The following is a 23872-nucleotide window of genomic DNA, read 5'->3' as shown; positions in this document are numbered from 1 at the left end:
TGAAGGAGTAGGCAGCATAATTTTTACATAATTCTGAAGCAAAAACTCTAGTCTACAACCTCCAATACCCAAAAGTCTTGTGAACACAGATTTAATATACTTTTTTTGGCCTAATTTCAGTGACTTAAGTTTTTTGTTTTTTCAATAACCACGCATAAACATTATTCCTTCAAAAATACAAACATGTACATACATGTTCCTCACATATTATTGTAGCCTAGTTTGTGCTGAATACAGTGTAATGACACTTTTGTCATTTATATGTTTATGAACAACTGAAAAAAGCACAAATGTCAGGGCATGTCAAAACTTCTCCAAGCCCCAAATCAGCCTCAGACTCCAGAGGGTTAAAAAAGCAGGCAAACTGAGGAGAGTCCGCTAGCAAAAAGAGAATGAAACAGAGCCCGTAATAAAACGAGAATCAACATTGGCTCAGCTTTTTCGGAGATGTTGAGAACTGAGGGCTTTGAAATGTTGTAAAAACAACGTGGAGATAGCATTTCTATTACTCAACAGGTGAGTAAAGTATTTTACTGAACAGATAAATTGCCACATGTAGTTCTCTAACAGAGTTCATTGTGAAGCATTATCTATTATGAAGGGTCATATTCATTCGCACAGTCATGAAGAGCTAAAGTACAACCAAAACAATGTTCTTCCACAAAATGCATGCAGTTTTGTTTTTTAACTGCTAGAGGGCCAAAAGTTACATAGTGTACCTTTAAGATTTTAGATTTTATTTTATTTCAAGTAACGAAAATGTTCACTCAGATGTACATCACAACACAGAAGATCTGTCACCTTGTTGAAACTTTAAAAAACAAACACCACTATATCACAACAAGAGAAAAAGGGAGTAAGGCTAAGTCTTTGGCTTAAGTCAGAGGGGCGGTAGCCTTTTGAGCCCCTCCGCACCCTCTCAGCAGCAGTCCCTTCCCACCCCAGAGGCCAGACTCAACACTGAACCTGTCACAGAATGCAACCCACATCCTCCTCGAGGTTACAAGAGGAGAAACAGGCGCCTTCCTCCCGCTCAGACGCGCTGATTGCAGCCCCTTTCTCTGACCTGTCCCTCGGCCACGGCCTTCCCGCCCCGCCTGTCACACCGCACCGTATGTCTGCTACTGCACGTGCATCAATTAACATAAACTAAAAGCACCAACAGCAAATGATAAACAACACCACAGAGGAAGATGAAGAAACATCTTCTTTAACAAGAGTGCAGAAGCACTTAGAGCACGTGCCCCTCATATTTCCGAGTCATTCCAAGTTATTTTAAGTGCAACAACCCAAAAATATAAAGAAATTTAAAAAAAAAAAAAAAAAAAAATATATATATATATATATATATATATATATATATATATATATATATATATATATACACATATATATACATTTACATTGTTACATTTACAAATATAGATTTACATTGTACTTTGCATTAGTCTTAGTATCATCTTAGTATCAATATCAGTTCATCTTGAGGTAAATCTCAATGGTACTTTAGGTTTTACAAAATAAGTGAGCATTTTTCTCTTGAGTAATTATAGATGGATAGATGGATAGATAGATAGATTATTAATTTATTTTGAAATACTTTATTTGTACAAAAATTATTATATTATATTATATTATATTATATTATATTATATTATTACAACCACTATTAATACCTGTCATTATTTACTCACCCTCACCCACGTTTTTTAATGGAAAACATTAAGATTTTTTAAATACTTTTTAAAAAAATACTACACAGAAATATGTTAGGTTATTCTGCATGTTTTCTATTTCCATGGGTCACAAAGTGAGCCATGACCTCCAGTTTTTCATACCACTGCAAAAATCGGTATCAAAGGGTTAGTTCACCCAAAAATGAAACTTCTGTCATCAATTACTCACCCTCATGTCGTTCCAAACTTAATCACTTGTAAATAATGAGTAAATGATGACAGAGGTTTCATTTTTGGCAGACTATCCCTTTAAATAAGAAGAGATTTACATTGTATTTTGCATAAGTCTTGGATCGGTTCAGCTTGAGGTAAATCTCAGTGGTACTTTAGGTTTTACAAAATAAGTTTGAGCTTTTTTCTCTTCAGTAATTGAAAGACTTTACTGTTCTGCGAGGGGCTCTCAGCATCAGCCTAAAGCAGGATTTAATTTGTTCTTGCTGCCCCTAGTGGAGAACAACCGATCTCATATGCTCAGTGCAAAAAGAAAAGAAAAAAAGACTTTTTTCAACACCCATTCAGAAGAAGATTAAAGTGGGGAGTTCAAGTAAAATTAATCAATCTGTAGATTTACTAGAATCTCACTCTAAGCGCAGGGAATTCACTTATGATCTAAGATTCATACTAGACTAATACCCCTGAATACTTGAGGATATTTTTATTGACTGAGACAAAAAAAAAATTAATATACAATAAAAAAGTTTAGTAAAAAAAAAAATCATTCTAACAGAGTGATAACCATCTCATGATAATACACTTCTGCCATCCCTCTAGATTGTTGAACTCAGTTTTCATTTGTTTTCACTTTCTCCCGCTGCCTTCTACCGTGCTCCAAAACGGATGACTTAAAAGAGGCAATTAACAGATATCACAAACAACTCGTTTAGCAGACGGCAGCACAGATGAATCAAAGGCTAAACAAACCCCTATGGGCATTAAAGGCAAAAACAACAAAAAGAAAAAAACCTGTTGCTGTGACATTTTGTTCCTCTCACCTCAACGCGCACCAGTCACAATGGACTGCTTTGCGGAGGTTCTGTGCTCTGATCACCATGGCGATGGCTCTCTGCCTCCCAGGCTGCCCCAGGGGGCGATGAGAGCAGGTTGCCATACAAACCCCAACCAGGACCAGGGAGGGGTTGAGACTACAGGGAGCGCTGAAACAGGAAAGAAGCTCCGACAGGACTGGACCGACGCCGTATCGCCAACCAGCGCAAAGCCGAGGCGCTCCCAGAGGTTCAGCGCTCTGCTTTCTCAACATTTTCCATCTCCGAGCCAGAAAATAACAGTGGCACAAACAATTACGGGCTGAGGGCACTGCTGCTGAGGCTTTGCATTTCATTCATAACCTTTGAAAGGGCAGAAAATAGAACAAACGGTGAGACTCAGAACATCTGTTTGGGGGTAAATCATCTTTAAGTGACAGAGGGAAGCTGGGATAACATGACTGAGAAACAGACAAAGGCCAGCAGCTCTGGTTAACAGATCTGACTGTGTTGCGTTTGTTCATTTAGCTGCTGCATATTCACACTGAGCATTGCAGTCAATCAACACCTGCTTTTATACTATTCATTATGATATTTATGCAGTGCATGATGTGTATAAGGGCATGAAATAGGCCAACAAATAGATCAGGGAGACCTCCAAACCAGGAGCATTCAAAACAAGACAGCCAGATGATGCACTAAACTCACCAGTAAGCTAAACACAGCTTTGTCCATGCAATCATTTAATCCTCTCAGAACTGTAATAAATACCTGACAGCAAACAAGTACACACTGCAAACATAAGTGCTGGTTTAATACTGCGGAGTGCAGCATTAACAACCTGCTCTTATGTGAAATAAAACATTAATTCAACATGATCTGAATAATATTTAATCAAAAGGTGCATATTTGAGATTTGGAATGATTTCAGTATTTTTTTTTTTATCACCCATATATGTTGGATTGCAATCAGCATCAGAAAATACCTCAATGATAAAGTTGCAATATTTGTATAAATAATATAAATCACATTTATAAAGTCACTTTTTTGCAAGTGCTATAATCTAAGGTAACATGCCTTAATTAATCAATTAATTAAAATACATTAGAATAATTAACTAAATTTTTTTTTTTTTTTTTTACATAAAATTACATAAAAAAAATACTCACAGGGAATTTCTGTGGCATTTTTGTCACTTTCAGTGGTATTTTTAGTTCTGACCCTGATTGCAATATTATCAAGTTTGCACATACATACATTGCACATCACTTATATAACCCAACGTAGTCAGGATGATTCAGTGTAATTAAACCATATAATATAATATAATATAATATAATATAATCTTTTTTTAGTTCCTTTAATGGTTCACACCTAAAGCCCAAGTTAGCAGACAAAACATTTTTACAGTGTAGAAAGCATCAGTTCATGCACTTCTAACACCTAGCAGGGCTCTGTAACTGCTGCTGGGGGTACGGCTCATTCTGTGTCCCAGTGCAACCAGCAGGGAGGGGTGTGCATGTGCCTTTGTCCCCAGTAACCTTGGCCAGTGTTAGGATTACCTTGCATTTACACTCACTGCTCCTTCTTTCCTTAAGACTTATTAAGAATGATAATGAGCTCGGAAAGGGGCAGTATGTCCCTTTCTCTGTCTTGTTAGCTCTCTTTCTCTCTCTCACTTACTCACCCCCCACCCCTGAACCGTTTCTCTCACTCGCCTCCTCCTGCATTGAAAGGACCCAGGACAAATTACCAAAAAGGCCATTTTCATCTATGAAGTGAAGGCTTAAATCGATACTTATTCCATGCCTTCAAAATCAAGCCTATATTACTGTTGTCAGTGTGATTTGTTTATTTTTGCTCAAGTATATGCATGCTCTTTCTGTCAAGGGGAAATGCTCAGGATGCAATTCACCTTGAACCTCAATTATATTAGATTTCCCCACTGGTTGATCAAGCATGCAAAGAGGACATTTCCAGTGCACTAAAACAAAAATAATAATGACTATTAAACAAACATGTGGCCTATGCACGCCTGCATGTTGAGAACGGAAGATTTTACAAGGTTCACAATAGTGTGAATACACATACCAAATCATTACAGCGGGCAATTTACAAAGTGGTGGTGTAAAAAAAAAAAAAAAAAAAAAAAAAAGCAATTACATTACATCTCGAGAGCTGTCAAGCATAGCGCAGAATCATGAATGTACATTTGAACACAAGGGTTACGGGTTCAAAGCCAAGGTCAGAGCAACAAAGAAAACAGGTCTTAGGTAGCACCAGCTCCTTGACACTTGCAGTAAATCAGTGAAACCTCAAATATATCCTTGATTTTGACTGAAGCAAATTAAAGAAACATCACAAAAATGAAAAGGCTTTCGCCACTACTTTACTAGCAAGCAGTTTTTGGGGTAGCGATTTACAAGTAACTTGAGTTACATAACTAGATTACTTTTTTCAAGTAACTAGTAAAGTAACGCATTACTTTTAAATTTACAACAAAATATCTGAGTTACTTTTTTAAATAAGTAACGCAAGTTGAGACGTAGGGCTGCACGATATATCGCATGAGATTGTCACGCGCATTTCGTCAGTAAAGCCGGTTCCCTGATTACCGCTAAATCGCCATCACCTGCTTTCAAATGGAGCGGCATTTAATAGACAGAACCGCAGATCACTGACAATCCACGCAATATCGCGTTCATATCGCAGATTAATCGCCTTCGATAATGAACGTGATATTGCGTGGCTTGTCAGTGAACTACGGCTCTGTCTATTAAATGCCGCTCCATTTGAAAGCAGGTGATGGCGATTTAGCGGTAATCAGGGAACCGGCTTTACTGACAAAATGCGCGTGACAATCTCATGCGATATATCGCCCTATTGAGACGGAGAGAATTTCTCCATTTTGAGAGAAATTGGGAGTAAGGTCACGTGTCCACTCGACCAAAGTGTTTTTAGCCAGCTGAAAATGCTAGGCGCTCTGCTGAAAACACCTATCTGTAAGCGCTTTCGTTTTCTTTCTTTTTTTTTCAGTTAAGACGCTTTGTTGCTATGATATGGAATATCCGCGACACTGTTACTTGTAACAGGATTTGGCAGATAATTTGCTTCAGACTACAAACATTGACACAATGTAGAGTACTTGCTATGTATGTTCTGATGTAATTGTACAGCAAGAATGTTGTGACAGTTGGTCGGTGTTGTATTTGTCCCGCCCCTCCTCCACACTGATTGGATGACTGGCTAAAAAGTGACAGTGATGAACGCAGAATTTTACTCAAAGTTGAACATTCTTCAACTCGAGGCAACTAGTAAAAAACACTGAGCGTTCTAAAGATGCTTTAAAAAAACGTGGTGCTCCCATTGAAAACAATTAGAAAAGTACGCTAGCCGCTGGAAAAAAACGCTTTGGTGGACACAGACTAAGTGCAGAGGCGTTGTGTACGCTGTGTAAACATGATGGTTATTCTAGACTAGTTCTAGACTAAATGTATGCATACATTTATTAATTTACTTCTCCTGCATCCTATTCTTCTGTATTCCAGAATAACATAGCCGTTTGTCTGAACTGTGCCCTTTACTGTACAGGCATAAATTTGCATTTCCTTCAACTTTTGGTGTGAAAGGGCCTTTACGTTTGCCAAAAATAACTTTTTTGTTGTTATAAAAACAGACAAATAAACAAACAGCCAAGATGAGACATAACACAAAAGTAACGTAATGCATTACTTTCCATAAAAAGTAACTAAGTAACACATTTAGTTACTTTTTTTAGGGAGTAACACAATATTGTAATGCATTACTTTTAGTAACTTTCCCCAACAATGGTAGCAAGCATTATTTATCAAAAACCACCATTTATGAACTTTCAATACTTTTAGAGCAAATCAAACACAACCTCTTAAAGTACAAACAGCAGAGATGGAGATGGAGAGGTGAGGAAGGGAATATTCAAGGCAGATGGACCCCGAGACCGATCAACACCTGTAAAACGGTTCGAGCTGGATGGCTGTCCAGATGGAAGCGCGTCTCCGGGCACGAGCCACATGCCACCACATTCCACAGACACGTTGCAGATCAACACTGTGGGACGGGGCCCCAAGCAAAGCCTGTCCCTAACAACTCCCACATTAATAACCAATTACAAGCAACCTGTGAAGGTTTCGAATGTATTCAAAGGATTTCAAAAAGCTTTAATAATTTGACTTTTTAGGCTTTTTATAATACACTGAATTCATTCATTATTCTATTGATTAGACACAAAGGCTCGTCATTTGAATGAGACCCAGACACACAAAAAGGCTGTCCTCACACATAATTACTTATTAAATATGTATAATTTTTCATAACAATCAAAACCATAATGTATGATAAGCAAACGCACACCACAGACAGTGGGCACACATTACACACGAAATGCTCAGGGCACAAAAACACTTACATTCTAAACATTAAGGTTTCTGTTTACCTTCTCTTGGATATCACAGGCATTTTAAACACGAGATGCTTCCCCTCAACTGATTGGCTTACTGGAGACAGGGAGGGAGAAAAAAAAGAGTAATTAATTACTTATGTGAACCATTGCATGAGAAAGACAATAAACCTGCCTGGTCGCCATGGATATGACATATTTGCTCAGAAAACAACACAATAATTAGCAAAGCAGAAAGATCCAGCGAGAATATGCAAACTCTGGGGTTTAAAGTGGCAGTGATCTTTTTACACGCTATTGCTTTCAGACACAACACAAACACACAAAATGAAAGGAAATGCACCTTGCAAACTAACGCCACAAAAAAAAAAAAAAGTTAGATGACACTAACTGTATTATTAGTCAGTAAATCCAAATGGAAGGGTGGCAAATGCTATGAAATCATTTTGAAATACTGTATAATAATGATATAGTGATAGTGTTTCTTTGAATAAATTACTGGATCACACATTAAATTAGTCTTCATTAAACTGTGTATTTAAAAAGCTGAGTAATACTAATTATGTACTTAATGCACAATTATTGTGGAGATGCTTTCTATTACATATAGTTATTGTTATTGCTATAGTAATTTAAGCAATACGTGTAAAATGATCAGTGTTATAAGAAGTTGTATAGTGTTATAAGAAGTTCATTTTGACAAATGTCAGAGACAAACTGAATAAACAGTTGAAACAGAAAGCGAGTGACCTTCTACCTTGTCCTCTAGTGACCTATTGACTTCATAAGATGCAATGCAACATATTGCTCAGAATAAAAATATCTAACAATTCATTTATGATTAAGAGTATGGAACTGAGAGCATTATAATGACTTGATTATATATATATATATATATATATATATAAAATTAACTTAATGTAAACGTGTCGTTTCGTTATGCAAATGCAACATTTAAGATTTGAACCCCTCCAAAGGAATCCAAAACAAAAAGTTAGTTTTTTTCCCCCCCAGATTAATCAAAAGTTTCACCAAAAGCAAAAGTTACACTATAGGTTAATGCTAAATTAAAAAGTTACGTTCGCCTATGTATGGAGGTAACCATAACAACAGTTCGTACAGTACTATCAGTATCAGCAAAACTAAATGGACTATAAACCGTCATAAAGTACTGGCATTATTTATCACTTTATTGTAGATTTACATAACCCAAATATATCACAAAAAAAATGTGAGGTGGCACGAAAAATGACTGATAGAAATCCTGTATACAAACACACGTACATACTTCCATGCTTTCACTTTGCACTCGCGTGGCTTACACCTGTTAGGTGCCCGATCACGCTGTGGGTATTTAAAGCTTTCATAAAACCTCCAATGTCAAACTGTCTTTCGTCTTACACTGATATTTATATTCCGTAGAATGACATTCAAAGGAAAAAAAAAAAAAGCACTACGACTTACTGTACATATCTTTATTATTCGGTTTGTGTGCAGAGACATAAGAGATGCATTTCTAAAGCATTAATAACTGTAGATCGAGCGGACAGGTAAGGACGGGCAAGTCACGCGTTATCGGAGGCGATCAAAAAGTTGTGAAACTACTTTTAGACTAACGTATACAAAACACCGCACGGTTTCCCTGAACCGGTCCGCGTCTGTCCCGCATGTAGGTGATTGTAGGTGCGCAGAGTTTCAGTTCTCACGTTCTGCACTAAGTGACGCGTTCTGTCCAAAACACAAGCTTTTTAGACTATTATAAACGCACTCACTGAATTACACACAAGCGATCTATTCTATCACAAATATCTGATCATATTAAACTCACTGGAGTCATAAACAGATAGTTACATTTGACTAGTGAGATGTAGCTCATCCAAAAACAAAAGTCTTACCTGTATCGACACTTCCTGGCTTTTCCGCGACTTTCCAACTTAGAACAAATGTTGTGCATAAGGTGGATTACAAGGGAGCATGCGTGATCAAAGTTGCCTCATTTTTTTCATTTTTTTTTTTTTTCTTGTGTTGTTATTATTGGATTTTCCTATTTCTAACATAGGGCGGGTCGCTCGGAAGATCTGCCCTGGAGAGCCGCTTCAGAGTGGGAAGAGGAATCCTTAATTGAATATCTCAGTTAGCACAGTAAGTGAGGAGGAAAACATGGAGTGGATTTCATATCCGCCTCTGTCACTGCACTGTGGTATTGATCTGAGCTGAACTGCACTTGAATTATATGGGACTTTTTATTCAGTTCATTTATATGACATTGTTGTGATCACCTTCTGAATTCATCCAAATCCTACAATCTCTTCTGTCTAAGAAAAATATGCTCTCCTCTGCTGTATATTTACCATTACAAGACATTTTGAATGTTTCAGTGCACACAATTTAACTGTTTTACCTTTGAACAAGAACTAAAAAGACATTTAATTTCATTTGATTATATCATGTTTTTTGTCAATTTTAAAGGTTGTTTTTTTAAACATGCATATATTGTACAAAACTGATTTTTATTGAAGCTATTTTTTTGCATAATACATAACATAATAATCATGAAGGTTATACAACAAAATACCCTCAAGGGGAAAAAAGAGCTGTGATAATGTATTTCAAACCTGAACTTCTCCTTATCTAAATTCTGCACTCTTGTGAATTATTGACAAACAGATTATTGCTAATTAGCAGTTTTGTGATGTGCCCTGCTTGACATAAAAAAGAATAAGGGGTAATCAATATATAGTCAGGGTAATGCTATGATCTTGCAAAATCCACTTTTGCAAACATTTTGCAACTGAATCAACATCAATAGAAAATTACATTTTATATATATATTTGCTGTCAACGTTAACGCGTTAACGCATGCGATCAATTATTTCCAGTTTAACGTGTTAAAAATATTTAACGCAATTAATGCAGCATCTGTTTTTTCTGTCATCCTTTTGCTAGCATTACAATATGATCACGCTCTCATCCATGCAAATGCTTTTAAACCATTTAAGTGTGCCAAAAGAGAAAAGAACGCGCTGTCTGTGAATGTCCTCTCTCACACACACACGACGCACAGAAAGACACGCGTACTGTAATGTTAAAGCGGAACTCGGTAAGATTTGCGAAGCTCCCCCTACAGGTTCCTTCAGTGAATCACACTGTCGTAAATACTCCAAGCGCAGCTCTGGACTACAACGACTACAACGCTCACCAGCGCAGTAGTTTTGCAAATACAGTACAAGAAATCTCGATGGAGGTGGGTAATTTTCGAAATTGTCTTATAAAGTCATAATATATAATTGTTTTTGAATTACCGTAAAGCATTTTGTCACTCTCGCGTGAACGTGAACATGAGGCGAGATTGTGTCGGGTCGGCGAAGCTCAACTTGCAAGTGCTGTATTCTGGCATAGACGTGCCAGAGGGGGTTAGTGCACACCTCAAATACACCACTACAAGTCAATTAACCATCGTAAGGACTTAGAAAACTATTTATGAAGGTAAAAAAAGTTACTTAGTTCTGCTTTAAATGGCTATAATTCATGTTTAAATTTGGGGGGAAAATCAATTTCATCGAGACATCAGTAGAAGTATTAGTATCATTAAAAAAAGTATTTAAAATATATGTCTTTATGTTGTTTCTTTATGTTGTTTTAATTTGGAGATTTAAGGCCTTTGCACGCTGAGTCCGAAATTTGAATATGCGTTTTTTCGTATTCGTGATCGTAAAAATCGTTACGCACAGAGACCTCACACACTGAGTCTGACGCTTAGTAATGAATCTGTTGCGGAAAAATTCGCAAAACAATACAAAATGGAGTCTTCAAGCAGTGAGCATTATTTAGTTGCCCTCTCTCTTCTTAAAGGTGATAGAGAGGATTTTTTCGTCGACTGGGAATCCAAAGACTGTTACTGAGTTTTTGAAATGAGCGCATGCGTAAGAACAACCCCTCTCTTTCACAGCTCATTTCAAAGGAACGCCTCCCAAAACTCGTGCACGAGTATTGGAACACGAGTGTTTACCACCAGCATTCGCTGTGTCGTGTTTTTTGGATTCATTATGTCGGACTCACCGCAGGTAACTCATAATCTGCAGTTGTTTCTCCTGTCTCCTGACAAAAACATTGCATGCAGCGCCTGTGGAGTGTGGAAAGTTACTGGAGAGCGCAGCCGCGCATGTCTCTCACAAGGAAAATCACAGTGATTGACAAGCCAGAGGGCCAATCGTTTACGCGGTGATCGCGTAAACGATTGGCTGATGTTTTTAAGGCCCTACCGCGTGCACAGATGATGTATATTAATATTATTCCTTTCAGTGCACCTAATAAATAGTCTTTTATCAGTTAGTAAAGACAGTTTCAAGTAATATTGCAAAAATGTATAAAACAAAACATCCTCTTTAGAACCTTTAAAAAGAGAAAAGAAAGAGGAAATATTGGGTCCATCCAATCCCGAGATTGAGGAAGGAGAGTTCCACCTCATCAAGGAGCTGCGGGATTATCCCGAGTGTTTCAAAGTTTACTTCAGGATGTCAGTAGCTCAGTTTGATGCTTTGCTACTGGCACAATCTGTCTTTATATTCTGTCTATTTGTATTCCGCACTTTGTTTGTCATACAGTGCTACTGCTATGTGCTGTAGACAACGTGGATCAACTTGTCAGATGGCATTTGGGATTTTGGTGATCGCCTGTATGATGCTCTGAATTGTCAAAATGTCTCTCAAAATGCATGCCATGGATGCGAAAAACGCAGAAAATCGAACCTGATCTGAATTTTTTTATGACGGACTAAAGTCTCGGAGGCAGTGTTTGACACAAGATGAGGTCGTATTTATTTTTTAACATGTGAAATTTCAGATGCAAATTTTGGACCTTAAAGGTACAATTTGTAAGATATTCGCAGTAAAATATCCAAAAACCACTAGGCTAGTGTTATATATTTTGTCCAGCTGATTACTAACAATATCTCTAATGTTTTCAACTACTTGTAAATCATGAGAAAATTCCCATTCTAAACAGTGACACGGGGCAGTGCAGTCGCCTGTCAATGACGTCAGTTACCCTTTGTTAGCGCCTTTACTGACGTAGAAACCACATGACAACACTGTCGTGGACATATGCGGAAGTAGTGTCTAGCGTCCAGCAAACCACTAGCTTGCTTCAAGCAGTTCCTTATTTACTTCTTGCACGTTTTATGGTGAGAGAGATGCCGAAAGAGATGCCGATCTCGCTTGTGTTTTACTCGACAGGTGAGTTGTTTTGATTCGTATCTTTACAGAAAACGTATGCTATTATAACGATCAACACGATTAGTATTATGGGGCATACACGCCAAACGCGGGGCATCGCGTCTCTAGACCCGCGCGAGGACACGTCTGATCCATAGTTTATACATTTATAAAACGTTATCTCATCCGTTAAATCCATGATTTATCTTTCCGTCTGATTGATGGCTGTCAGCGGTTAGGTAGAAGACAACAAATCCCATCATTCCACGCACCTTCTTAGCATCATCAAACCACGCGATTGTTATTGTTTTGGTAGTGCGCCCTCTAGTGGCAGGTCCTACAAATTGTACCTTTAACTGTGAAATTATTACATTATAAAATATATTAAAAACGTATAAAAACTTAAGTGTTTTTAATAGCAATTAATCGTGATTAATCAGAAAAAATGTGTGATTAATCAAGTAAATTTTTTTTAATCAATTGACAGCACCAATATATATATATATATATATATATATATATATATATATATATATATATATATATATAAATAAACACACACACACACAAACATAGTGATTTTTAAGAAACAAATGTCAGCTTAATAATAAAATATTTATTTTACCAACATTTATAGGTGGCTTTACTTAACATCATTTTTAAAAGACAACATAAGGATAACCTTTCACATTTTTAGCTATTAAAGCAGGATGAAATTATATTTCATATCTGCTGCTTGATAAATATTGAAAGACATGTTCATAGTTCAAATCCCCATCCTATTATTGCCTGTGGGATACTGTTACAAACGGTACATATTTAATGATGAAATTGCCCCACAAGCCCACAATGTTCAGAGGTAAAGCTCATGTTCTGCGGTTCAGACTGTTGGGTTCATCACTTTTAAATGGTTTGTTTGAACATCATGTTACACAAAAGAACTTCTCTGAGGTAACGCAAGAACTATGAAAGGGACGCACACAAAAATAGGGCTCACATAGAATAGCCTTGTTAATTGACAAAGCTTCATTTTCTAAGTTGTTTTGCAATTTATAATGTCAAGCTTTTTCAGAAAATAAAATCTCTAAAAATTGGACTCCAAAACTCCAAAACAGAATCTGCATGCCCTTCAGTCGATTCCCCTGATGGTGCAATACTGTGATACAGAATAATTATGTAGTAAGAAAGAGCAAAAATCAATACATTATTCTGCAGATCACTTGATTCAGTAATGACTAGTACAATTATTGCCATCCATTGATTCATTAGAGCGGCTCTCAAGGGCAGACCCAACAAACCCTTAGCCTTCTGACTTCTTCTCCAGTGCCATCACTAATTATGAAACATTAAAAGCTAATCGCAATGTAGGACAAGGTTAGAAGAGCCATACTGCTAGGTGGAACCACTTAAAGCAATTAGTTTCCTTCTGTCCACATATTTGGTTGAATTTTTCTTTCAAGTCACTGGTCAGCGCTATTAAAAGAGGGAGGAAAACAACACAGCTGGTGTACACGGGAACTTCCAGCAGCAACATTTTTTTTTTTTTTTAGCGTGACATAAACAAGAATATTTTGTCATCAAAAAGGGCAGGTAAAATGTGTTTCTCTTAGGTGTCTGTTTCTGCCAAACTGGAATGGGAGGGGTGTACAAATAATTGGAACAAGACTTTTATTACATTCCATGCAAACTTAACTACGCAAACAATTGCACTAACTGAAGAGAACAATAGAAATTGACAAACTGATGAATATCACTCCTAACGTCTGCATTGACAAAGTGATAAAGCACTGTCCATATGGCCCTGCTGACATGTAAGCATTTTTAATGCGAGGACACCTTTGCCCTACGCAAGCAGAAAGCCTTGACACTGGATTCGGTGAGTATAATCACCTCTAACATAATGAGCTTTAACACGTTGTCTCCTCTCAATCGCATTGCATGAATAATACACCAAAAGAAGACACTTAGCTTAAAATATTAGGTGTTCATTGCAACAAAAGGGAGTGACAGATATGAATGCTGCAAGCAAATCTCGGGCCATTTGTTCCTCGGTCACCATCCACACTGACAAAATAAACTGAGGTAAAAGGGTTTCATTTTGACCACAAATAAGATGAGGGTTTAAACACTATATGGGTCATTCTACAGAACTGGTATTATGTATGTAAATAATGAAAACTTAATTATATATATATATATATATATATATATATATATATATATACACACACACACACACACACACACATATACACACACGTAGTCAAACCAAAAATTATTCAGACACTAGATATAATTTATATGTTTTTACTAGTGGGTTCAGGACACTATAGTTCATTTATGTAAGTGAGGATAGCAAAATAAAGTAAATTATGACATATTATACCCAAAAAATTCTTCATAGAGTGGAATACCAGTAAAATTGATAAAAATTTGGGACCAAAAATTATTCAGACATTTTGACCTGACCATGTTTTGCTTAAGTGTTATCTGACATAATTAAGATTATTTTTTTCTGACACAGTTTAACTCTGAATTCTTGTCATATTTTATTACAGCGTTTTTAATCTATAGTGAATAAACTGTAATAATGAATGAAATGTTCAAGGTGTCTGAATAAATTTTGGTTTGACTGTATATATATATTGCAGGTGTACATATTTACCGTATTAATATAAATAAATAAATATATACACATACACAGTATACATATATGTTGCATGTACGTTATGCATATATGCACGTTTGTGCATAGCTGGAAAAAAAATAATTTTTATATAAGATATATTTAAATTCATTACTTCTGAGATGGTACACTGCAATTTATTTAAAATATATTTTATACATTATATAATGTTTAAATTACAAATATGTGCTTTAAAAACCACTATCAGGGACAAGGCATTTGCTTCACAGAAACACCAATTACATGATGGAATACTACTGTCAGAGGAAAAAGTATCATTTCTCTCTGTTTCGATACCTGTCCTCGGACAGATCCCTGTTAGAGCATAATTAAGGTCGACTGTGAAACTCACTGGCATATCGTGGAAGGGCAGGCAACTGGCATTTACCTTAATTAGATAAAGATATGTACAAGCAATGTCCTCTAGAAGAAGGCGCCTGTCTTCCAACCGGAAGTTAGGAGTGCTGGCAGCTGCCTGTGCTCGGTAAATAAGGAGCAGCTTTGTGAGTTGATGGGCGAATAGAGGGAGGGAGAGAACTAGGTGGAGATGGAGAAGTTTAACCGACTGGGCAGCTGTTATAATTCTATCCCCTCTCTGCTGACTTGACTTAATGCTCTCTTCAGCCTTTGGATTGTTTTATTAACATAACTAGTCTGCAGTATACCTTACATATGTACCTGCAGAATTAACCATAAAGGACCTTTAACAGGTGTTTAAGTAACAAAGCTTATAAGAACACGAATCACTGCCACTAATGTTTGGGAACCCCCCTGAGTAACAATGTGTTCTCCATGTTCATTTATTTGTCTCACTAGCACACAATAACAGGTAGGTGGTCACTTCCTTAATCACTTACTCAGGAAATGAAAGTGTGGAGCCTTGTCTGCACATTATAGTATCAAAACAAAAACACTGGCATGTGTGCATAGGAGAACGCTTTATCCGATTATTTTAAACTCTTTAAATATGCATTTTATTAAAGGAAAACATAAATCAAAATCTTAGCACACTTATTCAGTATCTGCTGCAGCCATTCACCTACAGTATAATATAAATCAGAGGTTCTCAAATGGTTGGTCATGACCTAATAAAAGGGAGGATAAAACACTTCCCATACCTTTTGTTACTGACGTCAATGGCTGTGCATCCAATCAAGCTTTACAGCAGAAGTTCAACTGGTACGTGGCAGCCCAAAAATGTGTTGCAGGTCTGTTCTGATAGGGTCATGGAAAGCAGGGGAAATGTAACAAATAAACTGCAACAAAGCATATAATAGTGCATATTATTATAGCAAAATAAACAGGCTTATTAACTTTAAAAGGGAGGAGAAAATGCTTCTCATATCTTTCATTGTTAACAACAAGCATTCAATCAAACAAACAAACAAACTGTACAGTACTTCGGTCCAAATTCATCTGTCATCAGCAAGCCAAACTAGGCAGATGCCAATATGGAAAAAAATATAAACCAAAATATTACCCACACCACATTAAATACAAAATGGCAATGGTTTTTAAGGTGAAGTGTGCCACAACAGAAATGCAAAAATAATGACCCAACCTGCAATTGGTCAGCCAAAGAGGTAACCCCGCCCCAATATCACATCATTGGTATGCTCAAACAAAAAGAGCAATTAAAATGCATTTAAAGGGATAGTTCACCCAAAAATGAAAGTTGTTTCAAACCTGTATGAATTTCTTAAACACAAAAGAAGATATTTTGAATACTATGGGTAACCAAACAGTTGATGGACTCCATTGACTTTGGTTACAGACATTCTTCAAAATATCTTCTTTTGTGTTAAACAGAAGAAAGAAATTAATACAGGTTTGAAACAACTTGAGGGGGAGTAAATGATTTCGTTTTTGGGTGAACTATCCCTTTAAATGCTACAGGTGAACAACATTATATTATACAGTTTGAAAAAAATCATTTTTTAAAGATAATACCTAAGAGTGTTATGAATTAGTGTTTTTAAAGTTTAATTTTAAGTGAATGTTACATAACAACTAAGGTAATCTACATGTATAATTAGCATGCACTATTAAATATCCAGTATTTCTCCGATACTGATAAAATGTCTAATATCGGCAAATAACCAATATGGTAGGTAGCAATATACTGTACTGTGCATGCTTAATTCACAGTCATCCATTTATTTTCTTTTTGTAAGAGAAGTGCTCAATAAAGATAACAAAGGTAAACTAATTGTAAGGGAAATAAAAATTCCGATTTTAATATCAGCCAAAATATATATTATATATATATCAACCAATATCAATAAACTAAAAAAAAATCTGTATGTGCTGATTAACCTACACATGGCTGTGCAAATTAAGCTGGGAAAACAGAAATAATTGTTACATCCAAAATATGACATACTTCACCTTTAAGGACACTTTTGTATGACAAACAACCGTGCAACAGTGTTGAAAGTGTAACATAAAATCTGGGACCTGAAGCAAAACCAGCGGAGAACCAGCGATATAAATAGTGGCACCATTTCAAAAGGGCACACAGTGGAGGAAGGCCAGTGCTCTGTGTTTATTAATGCTGTCTACCAACAATGCTCGTCATGCAGCCATATGGTGCTGATAAGATATCTGGGCGCAGAGTTAAAATCTAATTTTAATAAATTCTTAATCAGCTTGTAGGATACTGAAACAACATAGTTAATGGAAATGTGTGGAGTCAGCGAGGTCTTTTGCAGTCGTGGTCTTTAATAAGATTTGAGAGGCATTACAACAACACAGCAGTCAATGTCACGTTGAGCTGCTCTCTCTGTCTGTAACTCAAATGCGGGAAAAAAGGGAAGAGGAGAGCGGCGAGCGCGGGGAGGAAAACATGGTCATCTGTTTCAAAAGAGACGGAATGTGATCTCTGGGGGAGAGAGTTGCAGGCGCTGTATATCACATATCATCTTCTCTGATCATTCACGCTTTCTAATTACTGAAGGTGAGGAGGGCCATAATTTTATCGTATTTGTTTTGCATCACTGCAAAAATAGAAAATGAGGGCTTGCAGAGCTGTACCAATTTACTTCATTTCGACCTTGATTAAAAGAAAATTAATTGCCACATCTCTCATTATGTTGCAAGCGGCATTTGATGACTGGAATGGAAAAACTAAAAAAAAAAAAAGAAACAAAAAACAAGACGCACAGCCTCACTGGGAGTGCAAGCTCGACCCGAGTGTTCAGGAGACAACACATTCTTTTAATGATGAAAATAAACAGGCCTTTTAACACAAGCATCACAAGACAATGTCAAAGATATTAGTCTTAATATCACAACGGTTTTCTTCATGGTGCTTAACAGCGGAAGAGACCTTGTAACTTTGCCATTTTGTCTAGCACATCCTTCGCAAAACACAATTAAATCTTTGAACCGAGTTGCACTAAGCTTTGTTAAGTTAAGGAGACAAGCCACTGAGCAGAACTTTATGTTGACTGACAAAACAAGAAGAGATGAGAGGATCTAAACAGATCACCATGAAGACTATGTAACAAGACAAGCTCTGCAAGATACAGAGTCCAAATGTCTGTGAGCACATTCAAAATCTGGGATGTCTTCAATTAAACCTATAAATTAGCTTTTCAGGGGTTTAAAATTAATATATAAAAGCAGATAATAATTTTTTGTGTTATGGCAAATAATTCATTTTAAATATTAAATGTTAATGTTAAAATTCAATTAAAATACTCAAATTAAAATGCAAGCTTGGCAAAATAAAAACTAAAATCAATTATTGTTTTAAATGCTCCAAGTTAATTTAAGCATCACAACATTATAATGTAGGCTATTGTATGAAAATTTGATACTCATTTTGAGGTTTATATATTTGTGTTTTTAGATTAACTTTAAGGGCCCTATTTTAACGATCTGAAACGCAAGTGTCAAAGCGCGAAGCGCAAGTAACTTTGTGGGCGGGTCTCGGCGCTGTTGCTATTTTCCCGGCGGGATAAATGGCTCTTGCGCCCGGCGCAAATCTAAAATGGGTTGGTCTGAAGTAGCTTCATTATTCATAGGTGTGGTTTGGGCGTAACGTGAAATAAACCAATCAGAGTGTCATCTCCCATTCCCTTTAAGAGCGAGATGCGCTCGCGCCATGGCGGATTGCTATTTACATGGCGTACACGCGATGAGTCAGTTAATATATATGTGTGTGTGTGTGTGTATTGGCACGATTGTTCAATTAATTAGCCAATTTCGTTCATCATTATAAGTAGTAATAGGCTGAATTGAAAATAGGTAGCCTAATTCTAATACACGCAATGACTATTCATCATTACATTTTTATATTTATGTACACAATAATATTCTTTTACACTGTAATCCTTTTGTTTTTAATATTTGGCATGTTTGTGTGATGCGCATCCCTGTGTGTAATAAGCAAAGTCAACGCGCACTGTGGACGCGCCCAGAGGCGCAGTTTCTACCAACGCTCTCTAACAAAAAAATATTGCGCCATTGACTTTAGACCAGGTTTGAGTTGGTCTATGGCGCAGTCTATTTTCAGCTCCTTAAAATAGCAATGCGCGGGCAATGCGCCTGAACACACCTCCTTTTTTGCGCTGAACCGCCCAGGGAGCGCAAGTTCATTCACTAGTTTAGCGACGTGCTTCTGTGGAGGGAAAAGCGCGCTTTGCGCGGGTGCAAAATAGGAATGACACATGCGTCGGTGTACAAAGTCAATTGCGCTGGGTGCAAGATAGGGCCCTAAGTGAGTGTTAGATGGTAAAAACGTAGACTAACCTAAATGTAAAAATGTAAAATGGATGCACAATTAAATATGCCTCCACGTCGTATATTAAAATCGTTTAATGCACAGAAAGTCGTGGATTATACCTAATACTACCATGGTCATTTACCAGCACTGACAAGTTAAAGCTGTAATTGATGTTTGCAGCACTTATGGTGCGTTCAAGTCATGTCGGAAAGATCGTATATACGAGCTGAACGCACATGAACGCCACCACAATGTCGTAAATACGAGTGTCGTAAATATGAGTCAGGATTTTCTTTAAAGGTTTAGTTCACTTTCAAATTAAATTTCATGAAAATGAAAAAAAATTATATACTTTTAACCAGTGGTTCCCAAAACTTTTTAGAGTGGAGTACCCCCTTCTGCGTACCCCCTCTATTCCACTTAGACTACAGTCATACCTTTACCATTAAAGGTGCCTAGAACTTTTTTAAAAAAGATGTAATATAAGTCTAAGGTGTCCCCTGAATGTATCTATGAAGTTTCAGCTCAAAATACCCCATAGATTTTTTTTAATTAATTTTTTTAACTGCCTATTTTGGGGCATCATTATAAATGAGCCGATTCAGGGCTACTGGCCCTTTAATTCTCGTGCTCCACACCCACGGAGCTCACGCTTGCCTTGAACAGTGCATAAACAAAGTTTACACAGCTAATATAACCCTCAAATGGATCTTTACAAAGTGTTCGTCATTCATGCGGCATGCATGCGTCGGATTATGTGAGTATTGTATACTGTTATATTGTTTACATTGATTCTGAATGAATTTGAGGCTGTGCTCCGTGCCTAATGGCTAATGCTACACTGTTGGAGAGATTTATAAAGAATGAAGTTGTATTTATGCATTATACAGACTGCAAGTGTTTAAAAATGAAAACAGCGATGGCTTTTGTCTCCGTGAATACAGTAAGAAACTATGGTAGCTTTAACCACATTTAACAGTACATTAGCAACATGCTAACGAAACATTTAGAAAGACAATTTACAAATTATCTGCCCTTACAAAAGGCTGCCCTTGTCTAATGCCTTTCATAATGTTGGGAACATGGGCTGGCATATGCAAATATTGGGGCGCACACCCCGACTGTTACGTAACAGTCGGTGTTATGTTGAGATTCGCCTGTTCTTCGGAGGTCTTTTAAACAAATGAGATTTATATAAGAAGGAGGAAACAATGGAGTTTGAGACTCACTGTATGTCATTTCCATGTACTGAACTCTTGTTATTCAACTATGCCAATATAAATTTAATTTTTCATTCGAGGGCACCTTTAAGGGACAATATTTGCCCCCTAAATTGATTTTCCAGTGCATTTTTTTACCTTTATGAATAACTTTATAAAATAACTGTTTAAAAAAAAAAAGTTCAATAGAGAAATATGCAGTGATGGTAAAACTAAAGAAAACTTTTAAACATTAAACTAAAACCGCCAGTAGGTGGCAGCAAGTCATTGTTTTTATGAGTGAGTCATCGAGTCATTCATTCAGTAATGAAGCAAGTGGCTGTGAATTAATCATTGAATCATTGACTCTCGCAATTTGTTCAAAGCCGCAGAATTGTTTGCAAAACAGATGTGTTGTAGTTCTGCAGTGGTTTTCGTGAGAACTATTATTTCATTGCAAAATAGAGTAAATACTGACAGCACTGTGTTTAAAATGTACATTTTGTTTTTTTGACCTGTTGTATAATGTCACGTTTGCAGTCATGTGGATATTTGGGAACAATTGCATTCTTGCTCGTTATCATCATTAAATAGAAAAACTCACACAAGGTATGTTTTTGTATCGGAGAAATTTTGAGTCATAAATCGAAATGTAAGGTATTAAGGTAGAATTAAATGAACTACTCAGCATTTTGTTCGAGTACCCCCTTTTGTCACCTCACGTACCCCTGTTTGGGAACCACTGCTTTTAACCATAAACGCTCATCTTGAACTAGCTCTCTTCTTCTTCTCTATTAGAATATACTTGCACTAGCATATTGTATATGACAATTTAGTTCAAACTTAAACCTGAGGAGGGCAGTAATACATTTAGCAGCGTCTACACTGCCGGAATTCTAATAGAGAGGAAGAAGAGAGCTAGTTCAAGATGAGCGGGTTTTTTTGTGTGTGTTTTTTTTTTAGAAAATGACAGATCGTTTTGCTAGATAAGACCCTTATTCCTTGCCTGGGATCGTGTAGAGCCCTTTGAAGCTGCAATGAAACTGTAATTTTGACCTTCAACTGTTTGGAGTCCATTTAAGTCCACTATAATAATCCTGGAATGTTTTCATCAAAAACCTTAATTTCTTTTCAACTGAAGAAATAAAGACATGAACATCTTGGATGACATGAGTAAATTATCAGGAAATTTTAATTTGAAAGTGAACTAATCCCCGATCTGTACGAGTTGGGGGCGTGTCAGTGAGAAGCATGGCGAAATACCACAATACTTATAGGTATTTAGCAGAGACATTGTCAGGCTTTTCTATTTACAACAAAGTAAGCTAATTCCCAGCAAAAAATACGATAACATCATAATATAACAATATAATATGTAACGATAAAGTTTACAATGGCTTCATAAATTAATTAAAAACATAAAAAAGCAACATATATGCATATTCTTTGCTCTACATTTTCAATAAGTATAAGTGGTTTTGTGTGTGTGTGTGTGTGTGTGTGTGTGTGTGTGTGTGTGTGTGTGTGTAATTAATTTAGAGAAGGCACACTGCCATCTTACTCCGACAAAAGTGACTTGAACGCACATGACTTGCCTCGCAAATACAAACTTCCCAGGAGGACTTGAACGCACCATTAATTTGAATGAAGGGTTAAAATGACGGTTATTTTCGTCAACTACCGTTCACACCAAGAACGATAACTATAAACTAAAGATAACTATAACGATATAACTATATTAGCGTCCACACCAGCTAACGATAATGGTCTGTTTATTGTAAGCTCACGCGCTGCGGTTTCACAGTGTACATTATGTTTTTGCTGTTCTTGTTGCATTTACACGGGTTTAACCAGCAGATGTCCTCAGCACGCCATGTTTCAAGTGAATAGCTATTGTAATAGATCTAACATAACAGTGAATTTAGCTGACGAAGCCAATATAGTGGAATAAAAAACAACGCCTTGTCTTTTTCACTGCAACTTCAAAGGAAGCAAGACAATGTTGTCGAAACTAGCGCTGGATACCTGAGGTAATTTTGTGACTCTGTTTGCTAGCCTGGCATTATAATCTCATCGTTAATACTTCTGTTCATTTATTCAGAGGGTATGACTGATCGTGTTCCATATATCCATTTTCTTTAAAGTATCCTTGAAAAGGGGGGTTGACTTGTCAAACAGTGGTAGCTTTTTCTAAACCTCAGCGATGAACTTCTCCGCAATGTCGCCATTTTAAATGCGCGAGCCCTGAAAGTAGAATGGATTCTGATTGGCTGTCAGTGTTTTATCGTTCAACATCTGGAAAAAATTGTTCTGAAAGTGATCCCAACGATATCGTTTATCTTATCGTTATCGGTGTAGCTGTGGTGTGAACAGTTCTATTCTTTTATATTAAGAACGATTTTAAGAACTATATCGTTATCTTGGTGTGAACGGGCCTTTAGATCTAGCATTCTGTCTCTTAACTCAGACACCGACATAAAGGAGTGCGGTAAGATTACATTTATTTTATTGAATTATAACATGTATTTGAATGAATTAGTATATTGAGAGAGATAGATGTGCGTGTGAATTACCTGCGTTAGTGCAGCGTCTCTCTACTAGCAATGAAGCTGAGTTTAATTACCTCAAAAACAGCATTACAACCTCCTTACTGAGAAACAAATTCAAATTCAGTCGCGAAATTAATTTATAATCAAATGTTGCGGAGAAGCGTTGCCGTTGACAACAAGTTTCTGTGTGCGCGGCGCGCGCAGCGTGATCTCCGCAGACCAGTTCTCTGTGTGCTTTCAATGGCAACAGCGCATTAATATAGAACGGGGTGATTAAACTGACTTGGAACTACCTGCGCATTGAAACGGTACTACGGGGCCAAAGCCATGTGGTTCTGTAT

At 36.8% G+C, this 23872-nt stretch overlaps 1 protein-coding gene across 1 annotated transcript in view; it reads right to left on the bottom strand.

The window, feature by feature from the left end:
- Window positions 1–1414: 1414 nt before the first annotated feature.
- The window catches only part of lg24h1orf127 (linkage group 24 C1orf127 homolog), a 76994-nt gene continuing 54536 nt past the window's right edge, over window positions 1415–23872 (bottom strand). Inside the window, exons 14-15 of the transcript XR_007182968.1 lie at window positions 7192–7252; window positions 1415–3082 (exon numbers count right to left, since the gene is read on the bottom strand). The gene's annotated coding sequence lies outside the window, so the exon portion shown is untranslated. The remainder of the gene's footprint in view (window positions 3083–7191; window positions 7253–23872) is intronic.

The sequence above is a fragment of the Megalobrama amblycephala genome, linkage group LG24 (genome assembly GCF_018812025.1).
Source record: "Megalobrama amblycephala isolate DHTTF-2021 linkage group LG24, ASM1881202v1, whole genome shotgun sequence".
In the NCBI taxonomy this organism is placed as follows: domain Eukaryota; kingdom Metazoa; phylum Chordata; class Actinopteri; order Cypriniformes; family Xenocyprididae; genus Megalobrama; species Megalobrama amblycephala.
The sequence above is the reverse complement of the archived record's forward strand: the minus strand, read 5'-3'. Positions and strand labels throughout refer to the sequence as shown.